Source organism: Dermacentor silvarum, chromosome 8, assembly GCF_013339745.2.
Source record: "Dermacentor silvarum isolate Dsil-2018 chromosome 8, BIME_Dsil_1.4, whole genome shotgun sequence".
In the NCBI taxonomy this organism is placed as follows: Eukaryota; Metazoa; Arthropoda; class Arachnida; order Ixodida; family Ixodidae; genus Dermacentor; species Dermacentor silvarum.
The window spans coordinates 174,553,534-174,565,694 of record NC_051161.1 but is presented as its reverse complement, the minus strand read 5'-3'; the positions used below and the strand labels follow the sequence as shown (position 1 = coordinate 174,565,694).

The window sequence follows — 12,161 nt, the reverse complement described above, 5'->3', positions numbered from 1 at the left end:
GCTTCCGCAATGCCCACATTCTAACACCGACTCATCAGCATATGCTTGGCCTGCATGGACCTTGAGCACAGGAACAAGGTCGGCAGACATCTGCTTTGTATCCTTTTCAGTTGCTTCTGCCAATATGGCAATTGCTTCAACCTCCCTCAACGTTAACTGTTTTCGCTAGTAGCTGCTTCTGCAAAGCGTTTGACCTGACTCCACAAATGATCCTGTCGCGAAGCATCCTATCTAGCATGCCACCGAAATTACAGCCATCCGCAATTCGGCGAATTTCAATGATGAACTGCTGAATGAGCTCACCTTCCAACTGGCAGCGATTAAAGAACCGGAAGCTCTTCGTTATCTCATGACGCTTAGGGTCGAAGTAGTCATCCAAAACTTTGACTGCTTCCTCATAAGTCAGCGAGTTAGGCTTCTTGGGTCCAACCTGTCCTGAGAGCACTTGCACGGTGCGTGTACTTAATGTAGCTACCAGCAACGCCCTCTTCTTTCCCGAGTCACTGACGCCAGTTGCCTCGAAATAAGCTTCTGCCTTCGTGATGTAGGCCTTCCAGTCACACTGGCCGTCGTACTCTGGCAGCTGGTGATGAGCCATGGTCGGTATACTTGCGGCCACTGTTTCCCTTGTTTCCAACTTGACTGCCTGGCTTACTTCATCCTTCGATCACTTCGAGGGTTCTATCTGGCCTCGTCGCCACTGTTACATAGTTACGACACACGTGGCGTGTGTGCCGAATACGACAGCACTCAGTTGGAACATGAACATTTATTGCTTCCATCTGGGAGCGTATATATATGAAAATGAAAGGGGGGAAAGGAGGGCAAGGGAAAAGATAGCAGAAGAAACCGCACGCGCTGCCAGTGCTTGCGAGGCAGTTTGATTGTGACTGATGTCACTTTACAACATAACCCACCTAATAAATAGCTTATCAAGAACAATAGGCCTTTTGAAAAAAGTAAGAACCTTATTCCAAAATGGTTTAAGATCCAATTTTATTGTCATGGTGTTCTCGGGATTAATGATGTGGCTACTGTATTTTAGTGCGGGGCACCACTGACAAGGGTAAACTTTAACAGCTTCTTCACCAGAACAAGGCCATCAGGCTTATAGAAAATTTAAGTTACTATGATCATACCTAATCTTGTTTTTTAAATAATAAAATTCTGACCGTATATCAAGCTTGTTGAGCAACTGTTCGTGGTAGTCAAGAGATCTCTTTAAGTGGGATTGTTATAATTGTGGGCTTCACTGTACTCACACAACTTATGCTCATGTGAGACCTAATTCACTGAGTTTACCCATGACAGCTTTTAACTCATTGTCCTCCATCTGCAAATTAATGGCTGATCTTTTTGTCATTATCACTCAGAAGCCTTTGACATTTCCCATGATTACCTGCTTTTAAAGCTATCTTCTTTCAGCATAAGACATGGTTTGCTTTCCTTGCTGGAGCAATTCTTGAAATCACGTGTGCAGTTTATCTCAGCAAATGTAGTAAATGCCTGTTAACTCAAAACTGGAAACATTGTAAAACAATTCGAGATAAGTGGAGTTTTGAGATAAGCAAAATCACGAAAATAGAAGCCCACTGGCCCCAAATAGACCCCATGGAACCTTTCCAAAATGACGCCAGTAATATTCTCAGTCACATTTTTTCGCGTGCATTGGCACCGGTCACGTCGGCATCTACGGACAACGACATTACTGAAACTGTGCCAAGACCACATGCTTCGCACAGAATAAAGACGATTGATCCTAGGGCAATATTCGAAGCCAGTCATTTGAGCCTAACTGGTTGCAGACATTCAAAAAGATGACGCTGGTACTTTCTGCATCGTAATGAATTCCCCCCCCCCCCCCCCCTGGACAGTTTTACTTCCAAAACCTACGAATGATGTGGCTTTCATGGTGAACATGGAGTGAGCGTCCTTACTAAGTCACGATCTCGCTGAAGTGTTGTGGGCTCGTGTGCTGGCTTCTCTTGGATGCAGTGCGTGGGCTGATCGCACCTGCTTAGACTGATCATCATGCTCAAGCTCACGATTATTACAGTGACCACATTGATACGTCCCTGACAGCGTCCCAAGTGAGAGGGGAAAAAAAAGACTGACTGCCAGCTCACCGCTGTTGGCTCCATGAGGCCACAAGAAAATGGCCGCAAGCAGCTGAGCAAGTGTGCGAGAGCGGTGATAGACAGAAAAAATGGGGGAAGCAGGAAGTGCGGCCCTTGCGTGGCATCTGGCCCCAAGTGAAGAATCTCCCAAATTATTCTAAACTCAAGACCAAACTCAAGTTCTTCCCAAATTATTCTCCTGCAGGAGGTCCATGGTTGTGGTGCAGATAAACCAGTCCTTAGCAATCGCATAGATGACATCACTTTCAAAAAATTAAATTATGGGGTTTTACGTGCCAAAACCACGATTTGATTATGAGGCATGCCATAGTGGGGGACTCCAGAAATTTGGACCACCTGGGGTTCTTTAACGTGCACCTAAATCTAAGTACACGGGTGTTTTCACATTTCGCCCCCATCGAAATGTGGCAGCCGTGGCCGGGATTCGATCCCGCGACCTCGTGCTCAGCAGTCCAACACCATAGCCACTGAGCAACCACGGCAGGTGACATCACTTTTGCGCTATAGTTTTCAGTCATTAAATGCACGTCTTGTCTATGGCAGCCTGCAAAATTACTGTCTTGATTTAGGCAAAGCAATTTACTTTTCGGTCACCATGCTTAGATAAAACGGTGTGTGGTGCAGTAGTATTGCACTTCCACGAGCACTACATGACGTGCTGTTCTTTATGTTATTACAGTCATGGTGCACCAGATACGATAATGTTTCCTCTATTTCTCATTTACAAGCTTCTCATTTGACCTGGAATCCAGTTAATGGCACCAGGTATAGCAGACAGTGTGAATGACCCTTTTATTGCCATACTTCACGGAAACCATATACCGTATTTATTCGAATCTAGGCCGATAGTTTTTTTCAAATAATCACATACGAAACTCTAGGGTCGGCTTAGATTCGAGGATTTTAAAAAACGCGCCAGTTTTTAACTGAAACTGATAAATATGGTACACAGTTAGCGCCATCTAGAAAAGTCAGTATCGCAGCCGCTACTAGCCGCGCCAGTAGCCAACTGAAGTGCATGAGCGACGTCGCCATTTTGACCTGCGTCGTATCGGTAGTATCGGTATGGTGCAGCATCGGCGCGCGGTGTGGCGTTATCGTAATGGCACCAAATGGGCGATGCCACTATAGTGCCGCTTTCTAAACGAATACTGTATTTACTCGAATCTAACGCGCACTTTCAACACGACCCTAAATCTGCGTCGGCATTTCAGAATGGCCGCCTCGCACGCGCGTCGAGCCTAGCTACCGTAGCATGCGGAAGCTTCCTCCGTGTGCTGCAGTACACGTGCTTAGGCAATAGTCTACCGTCTGTCTTCACGTTCTCAGCGTCTGAGAACGTGAAAGATTTTTTTTTTTTTTCTGACTTCGAACTTTTGGGGGGTCGGCTTAGAATCGGAGTCGGCCTAGATTCGAGTAAATACGGTATATCACATTGTTAAAGGAACCCTGGAACGATTTTGATGATTTTGTACAAACGTACTGAGTTGTTAGAGTAGGTCCTTCTGATCATTAATTGATGCACCTAAGCGCGCTACATAAAGCGTGTAATTTATTATAAGGTTTTAAAAAGGTACATCACTACCGATCGCAGCATGCCAATCGGCTGAGTTTTCAGCCGCCCCTGACCAAGTGACGCGATTTGACCATTAGACGTCAGTAGGGCAAGCTATCCGATTGGCTGCCCAGGGCGCGTCATCGATAATTTTTCCAACATTATGGTGAACAAATGATGTTCGTAATAGTTTAGATGTTAGTTAACTTGTTTCTATAAAAAGAAAATAACAGAAAGAGAATGCACAAGGACATGTATCACTACACTAAAAGCGCTTCCGGCCCACAGCAAATGTCTGCTTGTGTTACAACATGCTCCATGTTGACGAGAGCTGCGCGGTCAGTGTTGGTCTTGTTGTTTCTTCTAGTGAGCACCATGGTTCACCCTCACGTTGTGGGCTGCAAACGTAGCGATCGGCAACATATCAAACGGCGACCTCGTGCTCCGCTGCAAGGCAGCAGATGAGTGGAGTGGCTGTGGCGCATAGGACTGGCGGTATCCAAAGATGCCAGCTCTCTATACGTTTGTGGCCGCCACTTCACGCTGAAGGATTACAATAGAGTTTAGCCTGTCCGGTATTCGGCTAAACGCAATCGCAAGTTTACTGGGCGTTTTACACAATAAACGGAGGCGCAAACATGAACTTCTTGCACGGTGCAGCCACCTGGCGGCACAAAGCTCAACCAAACACAGCACTTATATAGCAGTAACCAAGTGTGTTCTACTTTGCTGCTGGCACAAATTTTCGGCAAGAGCGTAATCTTGAACACGTTGTCTTTTGATATGTTTAAAATGTTTTAGACTTGGTTACAGCAATGTTATATAGCTCTGTATTTATCTAGTTAAGCTCTGCGCCACCAGATGGCTGGACCGTGCATGCCGATCAGGCCGCTCACGTACATCTACGAAGCTCCTTCATCACAGCGTTATGGAGGGGCTTTAGTTTACGCCTCTGCCTATCCATCAAAATGCCCAGCCCGCCTGTGGGTACCGGAATACTGGACACACTCAGCGCTGTGACAGAACGCTCGCAACACACGCTGCTTGATCGCTCTCGTTGGGGATCGATGGCCAGGCGGCTAGTGGAGAGATTGGAGAGCCTTCGTGCGCTGGCTCCAAGACAACCGGAAGTAGACGACATGACGTCACATCATGACGCAGAGCCAGGGACGGCAGAGCTTAGCCCCGATCACTCGGCGAATGAGTTGAGAAAATGCATGGCTAGGGAGGAGGGTAACTTGTAATCGTCCATAGCTCTCTTAATATGAGACGCTTCACTTAAATTGTGATGCGAATGTTTTACTGTAGCTGTACGCTACGCGTCTACAAAACTTGCCCGAACCGTTTCAGGGGCCCTTTAACAATTTGGAGATGTTCAGTATTCAATGCAATACTTGAAGTTTTTTCTAAATATTAGTAGTATTGCTACAAGCGTGAAAGTATTGTGTTATTTGGGTGCGTGCCATAAGCTATAGTGGGACACGCTGTAGTGGGACACAGATAAGGGGGTCGAAGAAGAGGACGTTTTTGCCAAGGGTTCACGGAACCTAGGCTGGTGCTCAAGACCGTCGGGTACGTCGTGTCCCAATAAACCCTCTCCTAACAGAATAACCCGTAACAGAGTGGTGGAGGTGCTGGGTACACGACGTCGACGTACTACGGAGTCCCAAGCGCTTGAATTTCACCGGAGCCGCCGCCTTGCCGGTCTTTCGCCAACAGTCATCATGCCACAGCACGGAGGACCAGACCCAGCGCCAGTTGCAACTGCGCAAGGGTCAACGGCACCTGCACCCGCACAACATTACATGGAACCACGCTTGTTCGCGGGAAGAGCGGGAGAAGACGTGGACGAGTGGCTTACGCACTACAATCGGGTGAGCCGATATAACAACTGGAACTCGGTCACCAAGCTTGACAACGTCGTCCTATTTATGAGAGAAACCGCACTGATGTGGTTCGAGAATCACGAAGAGTCTTTAACAACGTGGGAACGGTTTGTTGAGGAAATTGGAAAATGTTTTGGCGACTCTGATGCAAAAAAGAAACGTGCGGAACGAACGCTTGCCCAAAGAGCTCAAAGTCTGGGAGAGACATGCACTACTTATATAGAAGAGGTGCTCAAGCTGCGCAAGATCGTAAACCCCCGGATGTCTGAAGAAGATTGAGTCGGACATCTTTTGAACGGTATCGCGGAAGACGTTTACAATTTCCTGATATGTAGAGAAGACCTCACCTCCGTCTCTGATGTCTTGAGTCACTGCCGCACATTTGAGACGTTGAGGACCCGTCGTATCGCACCCAAATTTGGACGACTGGCAAACATGCCCACTGTCGCCAGCGTCGATACGAGCACGTCCACCGACCTTGCCTCTACTATCCGGGAAATAGTACGCGAAGAACTGCGGCGGCAGAATGAAATAATGTACAACATGGTTCAACCGCCGGCTACGTATCCAGTATCTCACTCAGCGCCCGCAGCACCATGCGCTACTTTTCCACCATCTGTGTCTGTCACGGATGTCGATGTGGCTGGAACTACGTGGGCACATCCAGAGACGTGTCCGTCAGAACAGCGATATGGGCAACGTTTTCAACCCAACCGTGGTGCACAGTGGCGTACGGCTCCTGTTCAGCGTACTGACATGATGTACCCAGTTCGACGACCTCTGCCAGCTGAGCGCTTTGAGTGACATTTTGTCGATCGCCCTCCTCCCTTGTGCTACAACTGTGGTGTCGAGGGCCACATTGCCAGGTACTGTAACGCGGCCCCACCACGCCACCAAACGCCAAGGTACGACCGATCAACAATACCTAACAATACCTGGCCAGCAACGCGTTGGCCGTGCGTACACCTATCAAAGCCGTATGTCCAACGAGACCTCGGGAACACTGCGAAACCGTTCCCCTGCCTCCCATCGCAGCTTGACACCACCGCCTGCTCCTCGCGTACACCGGTCACCATCTCCCCGGCGCCGCTACCCGTCGCCTTCGCCGGAAAACTAGTCAGCGTGGTCGTTGGAGGTGAGGCCACCGGACAGTCTTCAATTTTGAGAGAAATACCTCCGCCAATTTGCATGTTCAAAAATAAGGTGTGTGTGCATGTAGACGGTGTCTCAACAATGGCCTTAGTGGACACAGGGGCGACCGTTTCAGTAATGAGTCTCGCATTCAAATGCCTGCTAGGACGAAAGGTGCTGTTTTCATGGGACCGTGCCGATATGTTTCGTGGAGTGAGTGGAGAACTATTATACCCTGTAGGTCTGTGCAGTGTGAAAGTTAGCTTGGGCAGTGAAACATATAACGCGGAGTTCATAGTTTTACCTTGTGCTACGCATGACGTAATTCTGGGCCTCGATTTTCTGAAGCTGTGTGGTGCCAATGTTGATTGCCGAACGGGTGAAATAACTGTAGATTCGAGCCTTCCGGCCGTATTTGTGGATCACCCGCCGTGTTACGACGAAAGTGAAAGTGCCCTTTGTGTGTCTGCAGATACCGTTGTACCGCCGTTGTCTGCGAAATGTGTCCCAGTCGCCTGTTCTCCTGCAACCGACAGAACATTTGATGCTGCCGTAGAGCCCGTCCCCCTTAGTTGCATTAAGAAGAATGTTCTGGTCCTCTATTGCACGCTGTCGGTTATTGACGGGCGTACTGTCTTATGGACGATAAATTGCTCCAATGAACCCACAATACTACCAGCGGGTCTGAAACTTGCAGCTATTCGTGAACATCAAGCGCTTGCCATCCTCGCAGAAGGCCCCGATGCCACGGATGAGTCCCATTCGGCTGCATGCGCGACGGACACTTCCATAATGGCTATGGTAAACAAATCGCTCAGTACGAACCAACGTCAGGAGCTCGCAAATATTCTACGAAAGCACGTCGCGGTGTTCGACTTTTCCCAGCGAGAAACTCCACCTACCTTTCCACCTTCTCGTGTACAACACCACATAGACACAGGATCTCACCAGCCTCTGCGACAAAAACCATACCGGGTGTCCCCTTCGGAACGCAAGGTCATCAATGACCAAGTCCGTGACATGCTAAAGAAAAACGTTATTCAAGAGTCGAGTAGTCCGTGGGCAGCCCAAGTAATTCTAGTCAGAAAGAAAGATGGCATATGGCGATTTTGCGTTGATTACCGCCGCCTCAACGCCGTTACCAAGAAAGACGTATACCCTTTGCCACGGATTGATGATGCTATAGATTGCCTTTCTTCAGCCTCATACTTTTCGAGTGTAGACTTGCGGTCTGGATACTGGCAGATTCTGATGCACAAGGCAGACAAGGAAAAAACGGCATTCGTTACACCAGACGGACTTTTCGAATTTAATGTGATGCTGTTCGGGCTGTGTAACGCGCCCGCAACTTTTGAGCGATTCATGGACAACATTCTGCGTGGTTTGAAGTGGGAAGTCTGCATGTGTTATTTGGATGATGTCGTGATTTTCGGACGCACGTTTTGTGAACTCAACGCACGCCTCAATCTTGTGCTAGAGTGCCTAGGCAAAGCACGCTTGGTATTAAACTCCAAGAAATGTCGCTTTGGAGAACGCCAAACGCTGGTTCTAGGACACCTAGTGGACAAAGAGGGAATAAGACCTGATCCAGCGAAAACGGCTGCAGTCGAAGCCTTTCCACAACCTCGCTCAGTAAAAGAGCTGCGAAGCTTCTTGGGCCTTTGCTCATACTTCCACCGGTTTATTCCCGGATTTGCTCACATCGCGCACCCACTGACGTGTCTGCTTCAGAAAGGCGTTCAATTTGACTGGACCCCAGAATGTGCGTCTGCTTTTCGTGAACTGAAGTTCCGTTTGACGTCGCATCCCGTTCTCAAACACTTCAACCCTGCGGCTCCAACAGAACTACACACGGATGCTAGCGGTATTGGTGTCGGCGCTGTTCTTATTTAATGCTTCGACACCAAAGAACACGTCGTAGTGTACGCGAGTCGCTCTCTAAGCAAGCCCGAGCGCAATTACACCGTCACGGAACAGGAATGTCTCGCAGTGATTTTCGCAGTGCAGTGCTTTCGGTCATACCTGTACGGACGCCCTTTCACCATCATCACAGACCATCACTCTTTGTGCTGGCTTGTCAATTTGCGTGATCCATCTGGTAGACTTGCACGTTGGACCCTCCGTCTACAGGAGTACGACTTCACCGTTTCCAATAAAAGCGGTCGACGGCTCGCCGACGCAGACTGCCTTTCACGGCTACCACTTCCCACGACAGACTGTGACGCGGACAATTTCGACCACTACATCGTATTCTTGGAGTCAGCATTTCCTAATCTAAATACCTTTAAGACTGAGCAGCAAAACGACGACACTTTAAAGCAACTGCTGGCTGCCAAAAATACATCAACAGCCAATCGCTTTTGCACACGTGATGGGCTCCTATATAAGAAGAACTATTCTACCACAGGCTCACGATATCTCCTCGTGGTCCCGAAAAGTCTACGCACTTCCATCTTGTGGGCTATGCATGATGACCCAACCTCCGGTCATTTGGGAGCAGCTAGAACGCTTTATCGTCTTCAAGAAAGATTTTACTGGCCCAATATGCATCAGACGACGCGGCAGTACGTGTCTAGCTGCAACGAATGTCAATGTCGCAAGCGTCCCACAAGTACTCCTCCCGGTAGATTACACCCTGTTCCACCCCCAAGGACTCTATTCAAGCAAGTCGGCGTCGACCTTCTCGGCCCGTTTCCACGGTTCTCTAACGGAAATCGTTGGATCGTTGTGTGCACTGGCCACCTGACGCGCTACTGTGAGACGGCTGCCATACCATCGGCTACTGCAGCCGACGTGTGCCTTTTCTTGCTACGATTTATCATTCTCCGACACGGGCCTCCTAAAGTCGTTATTAGCGATCGTGGGCGACAGTTTACTGCAGATGTCGTGGAAGAGATGCTTCGTCTATGTTGTTCAAGTTTTCGACACTCTACGCCGTACCATCCCCAAACAAACGGCCTTATGGAACGCACCAACAGAACTCTCACGAACATGCTGTCCATGTACATCTCAACAGATCACAAGAACTGGGACAGTGTTCTACCTTTCGTGACTTATGCATTTAACACCGCCCAGCACGAAACTACCGGCTCCAGCCCCTTCTTTCTCCTTTACGCCCGGCCGCCACGTTATACCCTTGATACGATTTTCCCATTTATGAACCACGATGATGCCTGCATATCTGAGACCGTCTGTCATGCAGAAGAAGCCCGACGCCTTGCTTATTTGCGCGCTCTTGCTTCACAAGATCGCTCGAAGGCACGTTACGACCGCCGACGCCGACACGTCACATATGATCCAGGTGACTTAGTGTGGCTATGGACACCAACAAGAAAACGTGGGTTGTGCGAAAAACTACTGGCACACTATGTTGGACCTTATGTTGTTCTAGAGCGTATAAGCGAATTGAATTACCGTATAGCGCGCCTCCATTCAAATGGTCGACGCTCTTCAAAGACTGAAGTGACTCATGTTGCCCGCTTGAAGCCCTTTACCTCTCACGATGCTGTTTGACTTGCCCGGTGGGCTTCGTCTGCGCGGGGGGATGTGTTAGAAGCGTGAAAGTATTGTGTTATTTGGGTGCGTGCCATAAGCTGTAGTGGGACACGCTGTAGTGGGACACAGATAAGGGGGTCGAAGAATAGGACGTTTTTGCCAAGGGATCACGGAACCTAGGCTGGCGCTCAAGACCGTCGGGTACGTCGTGTCCCAATAAACCCTCTCCTAACAGAATAACCCGTAACAGTATATTAAAAGATCTTACTATTTGAACACGTCTACGTGGGAACAGTTCATACAAAACACGTAAGTTGGAACAGTTTAAAAACCTTGTTAAGCTCAGTATAAAAAGAAATGTAAAATGAAGTGTGTAATATGTGGTCATCTTCAGCAAAGAGACAATGGAAGTGTACTCGTTGCGTGTGTACCAATTATAGTAAGTTGTGTTTGCATGCTCCATGAGCACTCACATTTGTGGTTGGCGCAAATGCGCAAGCTACACTGCAGGCAGTTACAGTTTGGTTGCTGACACATGTGTTGCATTTTATACTTGCTTATCATGAGAGCTTATCAATGGCCATTTTACCTAGAGTGCAGCTACAGAAACTGCTTAAGAGAAAACAATGCAGATCTAATGCACATGCTGCAATCTATTTGCATCCTTGACAAATTGCACCAGTGCGCCCTGGGGCGAGGATGATTGGATGCAACGGTGAACTAGGACGCCCTGGTGTGCGAAATCACAGCGCACCAGTGCGAAATCACAGCGCCCTAGTGCGAAATTGTTGAGGATGCCATATGCGAGGCAAATCTTTAATAAAGTGGGTAATTAAATGCCATCAACTAAATGCAATGCATATGGTTGTCTTAATTATGCAATGTATAATCTTATGCAATGCTTATGTTAAGTCACTTGTCGAACACAGGCTCCGTGCCGAGGCCTCCCTCGTGTGCCAACTAAATAAAACAAGTACAAGGCACAATGCATGCTAGCTGGAAGAAACATCCGAGTGATAAATGCTGTCTATATGCCGACAAATGTTTTGAGCGAAGCATGTGCATTTTGCGATACGAGTCAGACGATAAAATTATTACGATCAGTTATTGTTGCATTTTGAGTGGTAACGACAAAGCAGCAGTGATATGTTTTGTTTCCTGCCACCAGCTTAATGTTAGCATTCACTTGACTGCAATAATTGAGATAATTTCATGCTGCTTCTTTTCCCATGCTAAATGCTATCTTAAGCACAGCCTATAAATTTTATGAAACTACTGCTGTTAGCCAGGCAATGCTGAGCTAATTCTAGAAATGCAGATGCTAACGTAGCTTCTGCATTATTGATAAAAGCCACGTGCAAATCTGATCTCAAGCGAGTGAACTGAAAATCTTAAGCAACAAATGGCCTCTTTGATGCCTAAGTGAACGACGCCAACTAGGTATGTGCCACTGGGAATGACCAAAAAGATGGTCTCCTACGATAGGTGGAATCGAACCCACGTCACAAGGGTTCCTCAAGGACCGATGCATTCGAAGGCACTGTCTCTTCTCAGTGAACACCCTTCACGCCAGCGCTTCAGCGAGCTGCGCCATGAATGCATTGTGTGCCACTCTTCAATGAACGTCTTGACAACTTCGGTCACTCGAGTGTGCGGAAAGCGAGGGAACAATTTGGAGCATTTGCACCTCGCTTCTCCTCTCAAAGGCCACTTCTCGGCAGTGCCACCAGATGGTGTAGTGTCTCCAGAAAGGTTGTCGCATGCACGCCATACATTTGTGGCACTACATGGCACCCAAGTCCCGCTTCGTGCATAACTCGTTTCCAAGATGGAATGTTGATTCAATGCATTCCCACTGCATTGATTTAACGCACTGCCGTCGCAAGATGGGTCCTGCATTTCAACTAGTTTTCAACACTCAGTTAGCCTCGAACCTAAGGTCAGACCACGCTTACC

The 12,161-nt window shown here is 48.1% G+C and overlaps 1 protein-coding gene across 1 annotated transcript in view; it reads right to left on the bottom strand.

The window, feature by feature from the left end:
• The window catches only part of LOC119461852 (formylglycine-generating enzyme-like), a 148,700-nt gene that overhangs the window by 15,793 nt on the left and 120,746 nt on the right, over positions 1 to 12,161 (bottom strand). The gene's annotated exons all lie outside the window — the stretch shown is intronic.